This window comes from Triticum urartu, chromosome 4 (assembly GCF_003073215.2).
Source record: "Triticum urartu cultivar G1812 chromosome 4, Tu2.1, whole genome shotgun sequence".
Lineage (NCBI taxonomy): Eukaryota > Viridiplantae > Streptophyta > Magnoliopsida > Poales > Poaceae > Triticum > Triticum urartu.
The window spans coordinates 550998818-551015089 of NC_053025.1; positions in this window are offsets into that span (position 1 = coordinate 550998818).

The window sequence follows — 16272 nt, forward strand, 5'->3', positions numbered from 1 at the left end:
GGCGGTTCTCCCGCGGCAGCCTGGACTCGGAATCCGGAGCTCCGGACGGTGACCCGGTCACCCGGCGTACCATCGTCACGAACCAACCCCAGGGCCCGGGGGTGACCCACCCACTGGCCCGGCCGGAAGCTGTCCTCTCCCCCGCCGCGTCCACTTGGAGCACCGCCCGCGCGCGACAAGCGAGCGCGGACAAGCGCCCCGGGACAGGTCATGGGCGGGCGTCAGCGCGCGCGCGCGCACGGGCGCCGCTGCCACCTGCTCCGATCAAATCCATCCGTCGCAGACCCGCAGCCGCGCTGCCCGCACGTAGAGGAGTACTACGCTCGCGCCACGCCGGGCCATGGCCACTCGCTCTACTGCCCGGGCCCCGGGACATGCGTGCAGATGCAGACGCCGCGCCTGTTGCGCTGCAGGAAGCAATCTCATCTCCCGGACTTGCGTGCACCACTCTACGACGCACTCGTGCATCAATGATCGACCGGCCCCATTGTTTTCACCGTGAGACGTCTGCGCAGCCATGTGTGTGTTCGGGTCGGAATTTTGTCCACCCATTTGCCGGATCCCATCTTTCGGTACAGCTACGGAGCAAGATCCAGGACACGATTGAAGTAGCAAACCAGTACGTACAGTACGTGCGGTGAATGCAAGGGGTTGAATGGCCATTGGCGCGGGAGCCCTTTGGGTTTCGAAAATCGCCTGCGGGGATGTTGACGATTTGCCGGCGAGGCAATCCGGATCGTGGTGGTAGGTACCACTATTAACCACGGCGAGGCAGAGATGGGAGGTACCATTACCACAATTCACTGAATGCGAGTAAGCTGCATGGAGCAGATGGTCGATGGACCAGCCTCAAACGATGTCTCGCAGGGAAGCTCGTCACCTCTAGTGCGGCGAAGGCTTCAGTTTGGACTTGGAAACACACGAAATTGTGCTCCCTGTCAGTTGATGACTCAGTCAGCCGATCGCCGAAGACCAAACCACACGACCGGCTATGGATAAGCCGGTGCGACTGGTGGCACTAGGGAATGCAATGCAATGCAAGCTGCCTTTGCATGAATCCAGCTGAAAGGAAGCATGGAACTGCGGAGGGCATCACGTGCGCCAGATTCTCTGCGCCACAGGTAATAACAAGACAAATGAAACGCTTCGGCACGCCAACTAAGTTTTTAATTAGGGCGTGTCTGCGTCAGTTCTGCAGCTTGCATTCCCGCCTCCTCGGCAGCCACTCTTCTGTTTTTTTTCCTTAATGTTGCAATTCGCAATGTGCTAAATGTTGAATGGTGGGATCAAACTGTGGTTACATCAGTACCAACAGATTAAAAAGTCAAACTTGCCTTAACCATGTTTTTTTTCTGAGAGAGAGTTATTGGCATGGTGAAATTGAAGGGTGGATTATTTGGCACGAATATAATAAAATTGTGGTGACATGCAAAGTCACATTTCCTTCCAAATATTAGGGTTCAGGCCATTGCCAATTTGTCGTTTTCAACACCGCAATTGAGAATTATAGTGCAACCTTTCGCGCAAAGTAACATAAATCCTAGAAACTTAAATATTTTTGTTGGATGGTTGTTAATTTTGGTTTAGTTTGTTGTTGGTGGATTATTTTTTGTGGTGAACTTATGTGGGTTTAACAAGACGAGATTAAAACCATTTACTGCATTACAAACTGCAACATAAAGTTACTTTTTATCAAGCTAGTATTCATTAGCTAAAGAATTGGAAATTATTTCTTAAAGGGGCTTTGTTATTTCCAATTGCGTGGCGTCCTTGTAAATTGTAGCTTCGAGCCTAAAATTGCATTCTAAATAAATACACTCCCTCCTTCTCAAAATATAAGGCGTGCTTGACTTTTTTCGGTCTTCATCACACAACTTTGACTATTATTTCTACTTATTGCATACCTACAAAATTAGTATTAAGTCATATGAACTAGAATTATTTTGCAAGACAAATATGACAATGTCATTTATACAAGTTCAATCGATGCACTTTGCTATATGTTAATGGTGAAAGTTGTGTACTCCCTCCGTTCCTTATTATAATGCGCATAGACTATGGCTCTAATACCAATGGATGTGCTAGTCGTTGTACTTTGGACGAGAAAGCCCAACCTCCATCGCATGTGACCCACGCCCCATGTGCATGCTATCGCGGGAGTAACTCCTCCAGCAATTTGATTTGAGGTTAGTTTGGTCCAAACTTGCAAGGGCACACTACAATCTAGAGCTTTAGAAAAAAAAGTTATATGCACATGTTTCTACTTTTTGGGTAGGTTCATTGTTGGAAATATGCTCTACAGGCAATAATATTGTATTATTATATTTCCATATTCATACTAAGAGTTTATGTTTCATGCTATAACTGGTGTGATACTGGAATATGCGTTTCAATGAAAAACTCATATGCACGTGTGAAATGATAAATGGTAAAAGAATAGATCCCTTGTCTTGCCTCTGAGATTGGCTCAAGTCTTATTGGTGATCATATTTTATGGATCTTAGGATGTCGTTAAGTGTAACGATAGTCCTAAAACAACATTGAGAGTATGACGTTAGAAGAACGATCATACTGAATCAACCCAATCTTGTTTGTTATACTTTGAGATAATATTGTCTAAAATCAATTGTTATAACACGGAGTGTTAGCATGTGATTTAGTTCCTCGGGCCATGAGAGTATCATAGTCACTTCCTACCATACAGTGGACTTTGGGGTTGCTCAAACGTCACCAGTAACACGGTGATCATAACGACAACTTACGGATTTATCGGAAAGTTTGACAAGAGACTAGATAGCTCAAGAGTGGGATTTCCTCCTCCAACGATGGAGAGATATTCTTAGGGCCCTCCTGGTATGATGACATCCATCATCGTCTGGCCAGACACATGTGACTACGTCATGGGGATGCCAGAACACTTCAACGAGAAAGAAGAACAAAACCGACAACGAGATCAACGGTATAGTGAGCATGTGCATGACTCAGGAGGATACTGATGCATCATGGGTTTTGTAAAGTATCTCAAAGCAAAGGGAGTATCACATGATAACCAAAGGTTCACTCGTATGTCATTCGTGTAATCCTAGGATCGATATGGACATCCACGATTCCACTATAGGTCATTGAACGAAGGGTTTTTGTTCATGTCTATGATTTACCGAACCTACGGGGTCACAAACTTCAGGTAATCACGATTTGCTGAGTGTTAGTAGGATGAGAGTATTGAGGACTTTTTTGTCAAATAGTTTCGTTAATATTTGGAATAGTTCCGAGAGGAACCGGAAGCGGTTCGGGGTCAACGGAAAGGTTTCAGAGTTTATCAGGCAATACCAGGTATTCCTGATAATTAATATATAGGTGGAAAATGTCTCCGGCGATGTTAAACTATATATAAAATGGTCTAATAATTATTAGAAGGCTTTATATTTAATTAAATATCAACGGGTCTTAAAAGGCCAAGAGGTGAAAGACAACTTGGGTCACAAGGGCCCCAAGTGGAGGTGGCGCCCCCCCCCTTCCTTGTGTGTGTGTGTGGAGGGAAATCCTACTAGGGGAGGAGTCCAACTCTTCCCCTCTTGGCCGGCGCCCAAAGGAGGGAATTTCCCTCCTTGGTGGCTGCTTCTCCCTCCCCATCTAACCTATATATACTTGAGGCATTGACCACAATTGAACAGACAAGTTTAGGAGCCTCCTCTATTCGGTGCTAGTTGACTAATTAGAGCTAGACCTAGTTCCTCTAATCATCATAGTTAGAAGCCCAGTTGTAAGGACATATTTATCCCTAAGTGTTTTGGTGATTGATGACAACGCATTTGCGGACTAATCGTGTGCCATGAGTATTCCAGACACTTCTTTGCTAGGCACAAGACGATTGGGTGCCCCTCGAAGACTGACGAAGACGGCGTCTTTTCTACGTTTCTTTTTGGTGGATTTGAGTCGTAGGAAAGCCGTACTATTAAGAGGGGGTCCGCGTTGGAAAGGTTTGGGTGGAATCATCACGTACACGTCTCCTTTTATCCCCTCCTTCTTCCTTGGAGCTTCCTCCGTTTTCCTGCCACCTGTGACTGGCTGCTGTTCTGGTTGCGGTAGTACTGCTCCTGGATCAACGGTAGTACCGTAGGCATCCACGGTAGTACCGCTCCCCTAGAGCCGCACTACCGCTGCCCACCAGGCTAGTGCCGCCCCTTTGCGGTAGTAGGAGCGGATGTAATTTTTTACATCCGCACCTGCCGCGGTAGTACCGTTTTCGCCGTGCGGTAGTACCGCGCTATGCGGTCAGGCAGTAGTACCGCCCCTCAGCAGTACTACTGTGTCGGGTTTTTGCTACTTCCGTTTTTTGCGGAAGTAGTCACGGAAGTTTCCCTTCCCCCTGGCTGGGACTTTTGCCTTGCGGTAGTACCGTGCGTGCGGAAGTACCGCCCCCAGCTTCTGTGCGTCTGTTTCTGTGCTGGGGTCGCGGCAGTACCGTGGGTCGGTACGGTAGTACCGCACAGCCGTGCGGTAGTACCGCTTGGTTGCAAGCAGTAGTACCGCGCGGCCTTGCGGTAGTACCGCTGGCCGCGGGCTGGTTGGTGGGTAACGGTTGGATCTTTTCCACACGCTATATAAGGGGTCTCCTTCTTCCCCGTTGACTTACCTCTTCCACCATTAAAGCTCCATTATTGCTCCAAGCTCCATTTTCGCCTGATCTCACTCCCTAGCCAACCAAACTTGTTGATTTACTCGGGAGTGGTTGAGAAGGCCTCGATCTACACTTTCACCAAGAGATATTTGATTCCCCCCTACTAATCCCTTGCGGATCTTGTTACTCTTGGGTGTTTGAGCATCCTAGACGGTTGAGGTCACCGCGAAGCCATAGTCCATTGTGGTGAAGCTTCGTGGTGTCGTTGGGAGCCTCCAATTGAGTTGTGGAGATTGCCCCAACCTCGTTTGTAAAGGTTCGGTCGCTGCCTCCAAGGGCACCAATAGTGGAATCATGGCATCTCGCATTGTGTGAGGGCGTGAGGAGATTACGGTGGCCCTAGTGGCTTCTTGGGGAGCATTGTGCCTCCACACCACTCCAACCGAGACGTACTTCCTCTCAAAGGGAAGGAACTTCGGCAACACATCCTCGTCTCCACCGTCTCCACTCTTGGTTATCTCTTGCCTTTACTTGTGTAGCTTATTTGTTTCATATATCTTGCTTGCTTATGTTCCTATTCGTGTTGCATCATATAGGTTGCTCATCTAGTTGCATATCTAGACAACCTACTTTGATGCAAAGTTTAAATTGCTAAAGAAAAGCTAAAAATTGTTAGTTGCCTATTCACCCCCCTCTAGTCAACCATATCGATCCTTTCAATTGGTATCAGAGCCTCGTCTCTTTATTAAGGACTTTACCGTCCAAAGAGTATGGTTGATACCGTAGACGGTGCGGAGGAACACTCCGGTGTGAATCCTATCTCGTCTACGGCGATGGGGGAACCTCGGTCTCTCGTGAGGAGTTCAATGTGGCCTTGGAGACATTGAAAACCTCCATGACGACCAAAGTTGAGAGCATGTTTACTGAATTTCTTGAGGGGCTTAAACTATCCACCGCACCGTTGAAAGTGGGTGATCCCGCCAACAAGGTGACAGATGCTATCCCCGACAAGGGGGAAGCTAGTAGTGAAAAGGCTCCTTCTTCTAGTGGTAAGAATGGCACCGGCATCTTTACCCATGTGGAACCACCACTTGTTTATGGTGGACCGATTCCTTCCACTCATTTGAATCATGCCGGTCCTCCTCCCAAGATTGTGAAAAATGAGGACTTTGATTCTTGGGTTTACCGCTTTAAATGTCATTTAAATCATGTGAACACTAACCTTTGGAGAATCATTGAAGAAGGTTTTTATCCGCATGATCCAAGCAACTTCACTCCTCGAGAAGCCGCGGATAATCAATTCAATGAGAATGCTCTCTTCATCATTCAAGATGCAATTCCACCCGAAGACCTACCTCATCTTCGTCCCTTTGCCTTGGCCAAAGATGCATGGCGTTGTGTTGTCTCTCTCTATCGGGGAAGCCCAAGCATTCAACGCTCCAATTATGAAGTGGTACAAGATGAGGCCGATGAGTTTGCAATGAAAGAAGATGAAGAACCTCGTGAGCTTTATCGGAGAGTAACCAAACTCGCAGTCTCACTACAAGATCACGGGAGCAAGGACACGGATGACAATTGGATCAAGCACAAATTCCTCAAGGCAATGATGCCCTATCACAAGGCCATGTCCTCCGTCATTCGTCAAAGACCGGACTTCCACACTTTGACCTCAAGCGAAGTGTTGGATGAGTTTGTGGCCATGAACATTTTGGACAAGACCGCCGACAATGCGGTGCTCCGTTCTCAACGGGCAAAGAAGCCTAACCTAGCATTGAAGGCCAAGCTCACCGTGGAAGAAGAAGAAGAGGAAGAAGAGGAGAGCAACCCCGAAGATATGAAGTATGCATATCATGAACACATGGCACTTGCTTCAAGGCAATTTTGGAGCAAGAAAAACTCGAGGCCAAACTTTAGCAAAAGCAACTCGAGTGGCACAAGGGGCAAGCAACGTGTAAGGACTTGCTACAATTGCGGCAACGTGAATCATTTCGTTGCGGAATGCCTGTATGAGAAGAGGGAAGACAATGGTGGCAAGCTCATCCGAAAGGACAAGGCCAAGTCGTTCCCCAACAAGAACAACTTCACCAAGAAGACTCCTCCCAAGGCTTTGGTTGTGCAAGAAGAGTACAATGAGGATGATGACGATGATGAAGATGGTGAGTCGGTTGCCATGGCCTCCGTTGCCATTGCAACAACGTCATGGGTGTCTCTCTTCGACTCACCCAATGAGAGCATCACCACCAAGTGCCTCATGGCTAAAGCCACCAACAAGGTAACCTCCAACATCAAAACTACCATCATTAATTATCCTTCCCCGACGGATAGCATTAATGAACTTGAGGGAGCTAATGTGGAGGCTAACGAGTTTGAGGCCTTTATGGGCAAACTCAAGGGAAAATCCAAGAAGCACTTTGTTGCTCTCTTGGAACAACTTGGTGAAGCCAATGACATGATCGAGGCTCACGAAGACACCATCTCTAAGATGGAAGGGTATAGTCGTGACTATGTCAATGAGATTTCGGATCTTTCCAATACTCTTGAGGAGCGTGGTCTTCGTTTGGCTCTTGAGGAGTCACACAACGTTGATCATGCTAAGTTAAAGAAAGATTATGATCATGTCCTCATTGTTTCTCGTGTGCTAAATTCCGAGAAGGCCAAACTCGGGGTTGATCTTGCTAGACTCAAAGAGGAGTTTGATATACTTGACAAGGCCCACAAGTCCTTGAAGGGTATTCACGCTAGTCTCAAGGAGTCTCATGATCAACTCCAAGTGAAGCTAACTAAGGAGAAAGCAACTTTTCCTCATATGGTTTTAATTGATAATGCAAATGCTACTAACCCGTGTTGTGAGCATATACATCTTGTTGTGGAAAATGCGAAGTTGAAGGAGCAACTTGAGAGAGGTCTTGCGACTTGCATACAAGGCAAGAAGAACCTCAACGATCTCTTGATCAACCAAAAGGGAGGTGTGGCCAAGGAAGGGGTTGGGTACGTGCCCGATTCCAAGAACAAGAAGAAGAATGACAAGACCAAACGACCTCCTCCCCTCATGCAAACCTTTGTGAGGGAGGGAGAGAGTACCCCCGAGGAGAAGAAGAAGAACAATGTCAAGAAGGGCAATGCCACCCCTCTCAACAAAGCCGGCGATTTTAACCCTTCTTATGTGTTATGCCATGCTAGTGATGGGCATGTTTATGCCAAATTTGTTGGTTCTCTTCATGAATACATTGAATGGTCTATTTGGGTTCCAAAAACCCTTGTTACTAACATCAAAGGACCCATTACAAAATGGGTACCTAAAACCAAGCATTGATCTCTTGTAGGTGTTTGCTTCCGGTGGGGGATCATGGTTGCTCGATAGCGGAGTTATAAATCATATGACCGGAAGCAAGGACTTGGTGGTGGACGTGCACAAGGTTCCATCTATGCCCACCAATGTCGAGTGGGGTGACGCCTCATCTTCTAAGGTATTGGGACTTGGCAAGGTGGTCATCTCTCATGATCTCACGATCGAGAAGGTCATGCTTGTTGAGTCCCTTGCATACAATTTACTTTCCGTTCGTCAACTTGCTATCATGAGCTTTGCCACTTTCTTTGATATCGATACCGTGGCCCTCTTGTGGAGCAAGACTCTTAAAGTAGCGTTTGTTGGGCATGTCGAGAACGGTCTATATGTGATTAACTTTTCGGAGCGACCCACTAAGACCGCGACATGCCTAATGGCTAAAGTTGATGTGGGATGGCTTTGGCATCGCCGTTTAGCCCATGTCAATATGAGATCTTTGCAAAGTCTCCTCAAGGGGGACCATGTCCGTGGACTAACGAATGTTAGTTTTGCTAAAGATCGTGCTTGCAGTGCCTGTATCGAAGGAAAGCTACATGAGAAGGCTCACCCTCCCATGACTATCATTTATTCAAAGAGGCCTTTGGAGCTCCTTCACATGGATCTCTTTGGGCCTCCATCCTTCAATAGTCTTGGAGGTAGGAAGTATTTCTTGGTGATTGTGGATGACTACTCAAGGTACACGTGGGTGTATTTCTTCAAGAGGAAGAGCGAGACCCAACAAACCGTCATTGACTTTGCAAATGAAGCACAACGTCAACACAATGCAAAGATCTTGACAATAAGAAGTGACAACGGCACCGAGTTCAAGAACTACACCTTGGATGAGTTTCTTAGTGACGAGGGAATCAAGCATCAATATTCCGCACCCTACGCCCCTCAACAAAACGGTGTTGCGGAGAGGAAGAATCGGACGTTGATGGATGCGGCAAGGACCATGATGGCGGAGTTCAAGTCTCCGTACAACTTTTGGGCCGAAGCCATCAACACCGCTTGTCATGCATCAAATCGGCTCTACCTCCGCAAGGGCTTGAACAAGACTCCATATGAGATACTCACCGGTAACAAGCCCAACCTCAAGTACTTCCGGGTATTCGGGTGTAAGTGTTTCATTCTCAAGAAAGGTGTTCGGTTGTCTAAATTTGAGGCTAGAGCTTATGAGGGCATATTTGTTGGTTATGCTACAAACTCTCATGCTTACCGTGTCCTCAATAAATCTAGGGACTTATTGAGGAGACGTGTAACGTGGAGTTTGATGAGAATAACGGCTCCCAAGTGGAGCAAAGCGGCACTTGTGATGTAGGTGATGAAATTCCTCCTCAAGCCATAAGAAGAATGGGTGTTGGTTTTATCCTACCCATTGAGGAACCCCTTGTGGCCGAAGGAGAAGGACAATGCTCCACTCAAGTGGAGCCATCACCAACCCAAGGCCCACACGCTTCCGAAGAACAAAGTGAAGGCCCTCAACCTCATGAACAACACCAAGGGCATGATCATACTCAAGACGGTGTGGACACACCAAGTGATTCCCAAGGTCAAGTTCTCTCCCCCGAGCAAGTTCAAGATCAAGAACAAGTTCATGACGGCGCTCAAGATGATCAAGTAACAGCTCCTCAACTCACCACCGAGGAGGAATTAGAGTGTCGTGCCACCAAGGTTGCTTCCAAGCTCTCCACCAAGGATCATCTCATGACGAATGTGCTTGGAAGCTTAAGAAAGGGGGTAAGCACTCGTAGACAATTAGCAAATTATTGTGAGCATCACGCGTTTGTCTCTTGTGTGGAACCCCACAAGGTCTATGAGGCGCTAGAAGATCCGGATTGGCTCAATGCCATGCATGAAGAACTCAACAACTTCGAGCGCAACAAAGTGTGGAGATTGGTGCCAAGACCGACCGGAAATCACAATGTCATAGGAACCAAGTGGATATTTAAGAACAAGCAAGATGCCCATGGGATCATCATTCGCAACAAGGCTCGTTTGGTAGCACAAGGCTACTCCCAAGTCGAGGGTATCGACTACGGTGAAACCTTTGCTCCCGTTGCTCGTCTTGAATCCATTCGCATGTTGATTGCATATGCTTCTCATCATAACTTTAAGTTACAACAAATGGATGTGAAGAGTGCTTTTCTTAATGGTCCCATTAATGAATTGGTTTACGTCAAGCAACCCCTTGGGTTCGAGGATCCCTACTTTCCCGATCATGTGTATCAACTCGATAAGGCACTCTATGGCCTTAAACAAGCCCCACGTGCGTGGTATGACCACCTTACCGAGTTGTTACAAGACCGTGGTTTTGAAGTTGGGCTAATCGACCCCACTCTTTTTACTAAGAAGGTTAAAGGGGAGTTGTTTGTGTGCCAATTATATGTTGATGATATTATCTTTGGTTCTCCTAACAAAGCTTTCAATGAGGAATTTGCCGCTCTCATGACCTCAAAGTTCGAGATGTCCTCCATGGGAGAGTTGAAGTTATTTCTAGGGTTCGAAGTGAAGCAAAGAAGAGAAGGAACCTTCATCAATCAATCCAAATACACTCAAGACATGCTCAAGAGATTCAAGCTAAGTGACGTCAAGCCGGCTTCCACTCCAATGCCCACCAAGTGCCAACTTGACTTAGATCCCAATGGTAAAGTGGTGGATCAAAAGGTATATCGTTTCATGATTGGATCCTTGCTTTACCTTTGTGCATCTAGACCGGACATCATGTTGAGTGTGGGAATTTGTGCATGATTTCAAGCCGCACCTAAGGAAAGTCACTATGTGGCGGTCAAACGAATCTTTCGATATTTGGCTCATACCCCGAACTTTGGCTTATGGTACCCAAGAGGGTCAAACTTCAAGCTTGTAGGGTACTCGGATTCTGATCAAGTGGATAGGAAGTCCACTTCCGGAGGGTGCCAATTCCTTGGTTGCTCGTTGGTAAGTTGGTCTTCTAAAAAGCAAAGTTGTGTGTCTCTCTCGTCCACCGAAGCAGAGTATGTGGCGGCCGGTAGTTGTTGTGCACAACTCTTATGGATGAGGCAAACTTTAAAGGATTACGGTGTCACTTGTGACAAAGTGCCTCTTTGGTGTGACAATGAAAGTGCCATCAAGATCTTTCTCAACCCGGTGCAACACTTCAAGATGAAGCATATTGAGATCCGGTATCACTTCATCCGGGATCACATTAGGCGAGGAGAGATCGAGCTCAACTACGTCAACACTCATGATAACCTTGCAGATATCTTCATGAAGCCCTTGGATGAAGCAATATTTCGCGAGTTAAGGCATGAGCTAAATATCATCGATTCGAGCAATGTTGCTTGAACCCTTGCACACCCCACCATACTCAACGTGTTGTCCTATTTAGATGTAGGCATGGACATAGGGGGAGTGATGTTCTCTCAATGAACTCTCCCTCCCCCCATTATGCATAAATCAATCAAGTCTTTCACATTAGCCATGTTTGATGGTACTTGTGCTTCAAAGACGAGTTTTGGTCATGGACCCAAGGATAATTCTTCGCGGTGCCATACCAATTGACTCAAATATAGGTGGCTACGACCACCGCCCTCTCTTTTGGAGAGGTGGTGTCTCATGGTTGGTTCGTTTGTCGTGTGCCTTTCTGGTTTTGTGTGTTGCGTGGTCTTGTGGTGTCGTGTTGGCTCGGAGTGGTTTGTGCAAAGATCCAGTTTTTCGCGCTCGAAACGTGCATCTTCTTGAGCCCACGGTACTACCGCGTCTGGGCGCGGTACTACCGCTTTGGGAGGCACGGTACTACCGCGCCACAGCACGGTACTACCGCTCTGGTGCGGTACTTTGGAAGTACCGCACCGGGCGGTACTACCGTGTCTGGGCACGGTACTACCACGCCGTCAAGGGCGCGTGGGGGTTATGACTCGGGCAGGGGAGTTCCAACTCCCCATACCCATTCATTGTCTCTCTCTCCATGTCTCTCCCTCTCAAGAACGGTGCCGGAGGCCCTTGCCGGATCTCCGTCTCCGGCCACTCTCCTCGGATTCCGACCGGTGGGATCGTTCCCCACCACTTCCTCTTGCCATGGACCAAGGTTTTTCCCCAAATCCCTCTTTTTCTTGGCTGTTCTCTTGCTTCTAGGTTTTTGGGGAGAAACTTGTCGTTCTTGAGATTTTAGGCCAAATCTATGCAAGAGTAGGATGTAGGAGAGTCGTGATGCGTAGGAAACATACTTGATATGCTGTCTTGTGGTAGCTTTGTCCAACCGTAGTACCGCCGTGGTTTCGCGGGCTTTTTCAGATTTGAACCAGTTCAGATCTGACGCGGTGCGGTACTACCGTGCCCGATGTGCGGTACTACCGCTCTTGCGGTACTACCACCCGTCAGGTGCGGTACTACCGTACCGTGCAGTACTACCGCTCTGCAGACGCGGTACTACCGCGCCGGCCGCGGCGCTAAGGTCGTACTACCGCTCCTACACCCGGTACTACCGTGCTCTTGCACGGTACTACCGCGTCTAAGAGCCGTACTACTATCTTAGCTCCGTAGCTCTTGGCAGTACTACCGTAGGGATCAAATCTCTCTCTAGGCATTTATCATGTGTGCTTTCTGCTTGTTTCACTTGCTTGGTTGTGGTCTTTGCATTAATCTCTCTTGGCCGTTGTGGGTGTTTTTGCGTTGTGTGTCTCAGGTGGTGGCTCTCGCCGTTCCAATCCCAGTCCTGACACTGGCTCCAAGCATCTGCGCAACCCCCAAGATGAAGCCCCAGAGGGATCCAATGCCCCCAAGCGCAATGTCAAGACCACTGCCAGCAAGCAAAAGGAACCTGCTAAGGGCATGGACGAGATTTCAATCACTGAGTATGTCGAGCGCCGGAAGATCAATCCCTATGTGAATCCTCGGGCTATCCTCAGAGGCAACGAGTTGTTCTGGACCAAGCAACAGGCTCTCATCTATCTGGATGTGATCAAGAACAAGCAGAATACCTTTGTGGATGTCAAGTGGATAGACATGCATCACCTGCGGAAGGACAAGTTTCGTGACTATTTTGGAGAGGCTCTGGACTTGGTGGAGCAGTTTGCTATTGAGCCGGTGATCTCTTTTCACCTTGACTATGACCCTGAGCTCATCTGTCAGTTCTTCGCCTCAGTGTAGTTTCATCCCGGGGAGGAGCGGAGGATGACTTGGATGACCAATGGCCGTCAGCTGTCTGCGACATGGAAAGAGTTCATGGATCTGCTGCACATTCCTGATGACGGGCTTCACACCCCCGTTGGCGTTCGCCCCCATGCCAACTCTGAGTCTACCAACAAGAACCAGCTTCAGCCCTTCCTTGTTGAGAAGGTACTCCCCAATGGCAAGTCATCTTGGGTGTTAAACTCCTTTCTGGATATCATGCATCGCATCTTCCGCAACACTCTGTTCCCACGCATTGGCGACAAGGACAGGGTACATGCATATCTAGTGGACATGTTGCTCTTGTGTGCAGAGGCACGTTCTTCTCAGACTCAGCCACTTGATGTCTCACACATCATGTGGTGTGAGCTTCGGTTTACGGTGTTCACTCGCAAGGTACCTATCTATGGACCGTACCTGTTTCTGCTGCTCTCCACCACTTGGGAGAAGACGTATCTAGGTGATGAGTTCCTTGCTCCAGACTGGATTCGCCATGAGTCCATCAGCCTCCGCGTCAAGCCCAACTGGGCCAACACCACTACCCGTGCTGAGGCATCTTCTGCTAGGAGGGCTGCTGGTGAGGGGGAGGCTGCTGCTGCTGAGACTGTTGCTGAGGACCGTGCTGCTCGGTCTACCACTTCTTCCTCTGAGCCGTCATGGGCCAAGAAGCTGAAGGACAAGATGAAGACTCTCTTCTGCATGCAGACGAAGGGACAGTACAGGGCTCACGTGGCTGACAAGGAGAGTCGCCGCTGTGACAAGAAGGTGATGAGGCTCTTTGAGAGGATGTGTCTGGCGGGTCTGAGGATGTCGTCACACCTGAGGCTGCCTGGATGTCAAAGCAGGGCTACAAGTGGACCAGTTCAGAGGATGACCTCGAGGAGACTATCCCCGCCGCTGAGTCTGACGAGGAGCATGAGGAGCAGTGGGACGACTTCTCTGCCTGAGCCACCCTGTGTGTGTAGGTGTCCTCTCTGCCTTTTTGGCGTCTCGATGCCAAAGGGGGAGAGAGAGTAGGGATTTGCGTTGTGTCGTGCTTGGTGTGTTTGTTTGCTTTGTCGTTTGGACCTCGTTTGCCTCGTTTGCTTTTGTTTGGTTTGTGCCTTCGAGTCCTATCCTTCATATGGTGTAAGACATATGCACTCTATCTATCTTAGTTATCTTATGTTTATACTATCTTGTCTAGTGATAGATATGCCTTGTCTCTATAATATAGGGGGAGCTCTGTTCCTAGTATTCGTGCTCATCTAGGTGGCACACATTTAGGGGGAGCCCATCTATATTATAGAGAGGAGGGGTTTGCATTTACTTAATAGTATTTTCTTTGTGCAAATCCCGTTTTGTCATCAATCCACCAAAAAGGGGGAGATTGGAAGGACATATTTATCCCTAAGTGTTTTGGTGATTGATGACAACACATTTACGGACTAATCGTGTGCCATGAGTATTCCAGACACTTCTTTGCTAGGCACAAGACGATTGGGTGCCCCTCGAAGACTAACGAAGACGGCGTCTTTTCTATGTTTCTTTTTGGTGGATTTGAGTCATAGGAAAGCCGTACTATTAAGAGGGGGTCCGCGTTGGAAAGGTTTGGGTGGAATCATCACGTACACGTCTCCTTTTATCCCCTCCTTCTTCCTTGGAGCTTCCTCCATTTTCCTGCCTCCTGTGACTGGCTGCTGTTCTGGTTGCGGTAGTACTGCTCCTGGATCAACGGTAGTACCGTAGGCATCCACGGTAGTACCGCGCGGTGGCGTGGTAGTACCGCTGGTGCCCACGGTAGTACCGCTCCCCTGGAGCCGCACTACCGCTGCCCACCAGGCTAGTGCCGCCCCTTTGCGGTAGTAGGAGCGGATGTAATTTTTTACATCTGCACCTGCCGCGGTAGTACCGTTTTCGCCGTGCGGTAGTACCGCGCTATGCGGTCAGGCAGTAGTACCGCCCCTCGGCAGTACTACTGTGTCGGGTTTTTGCTACTTCCGTTTTTTTATGGAAGTAGGCACGGAAGTTTCCCTTCCCCCTGGCTGGGACTTTTGCCTTGCGGTAGTACCGCATGGGGGGCGCAGTAGTACCGCGCGTGCGGAAGTACCGCCCCCAGCTTCTGTGCGTCTGTTTCTATGCCGGGGTCACGGCAGTACCGTGGGTCGGTACGGTAGTACCGCACAGCCGTGCGGTAGTACCGCTTGGTTGCAAGCAGTAGTACCACGCGGCCTTGCGGTAGTACCGCTGGCCAGGCGCGGTAGTACCGCTGGCCGCGGGCTGGTTGGTGGGTAACGGTTGGATCTTTTCCACACGCTATATAAGGGGTCTCCTTCTTCCCCGTTGACTTACCTCTTCCACCATTAAAGCTCCATTATTGCTCCAAGCTCCATTTTCACCCGATCTCACTCCCTAGCCAACCAAACTTGTTGATTTACTCGGGAGTGGTTGAGAAGGCCCCGATCTACACTTTCACCAAGAGATATTTGATTCCCCCTACTAATCCCTTGCGGATCTTGTTACTCTTGGGTGTTTGAGCATCCTAGACGGTTGAGGTCACCGCGAAGCCATAGTCCATTGTGGTGAAGCTTCATGGTGTCGTTGGGAGCCTCCAATTGAGTTGTGGAGATTGCCCCAACCTCGTTTGTAAAGGTTCAGTCGTCGCCTCCAAGGGCACCAATAGTGGAATCACGGCATCTCGCATTGTGTGAGGGCGTGAGGAGATTACGGTGGCCCTAGTGGCTTCTTGGGGAGCATTGTGCCTCCACACCGCTCCAACGGAGATGTACTTCCTCTCAAAGGGAAGGAACTTCGGCAACACATCCTCGTCTCCACCGTCTCCACTCTTGGTTATCTCTTGCCTTTACTTGTGTAGCTTATCTGTTTCATATATCTTGCTTGCTTGTGTTCCTATTCGTGTTGCATCATATAGGTTGCTCATCTAGTTGCATATCTAGACAACCTACTTTGATGCAAAGTTTAAATTGCTAAAGAAAAGCTAAAAATTGTTAGTTGCCTATTCACCCCCCCTCTAGTCAACCATATCGATCCTTTCACCAGTGCAGTTCTAATCTCCTCCCTCTAATTCTCCGACGATAATTAGCCATGGACGACGAAGCGTTGTTAGATCGTGAAGACCGTATGCTTGCAACCAAGTAGAGAGGCCATGCATTTGCTCTTTTATTCGAGGGATTAT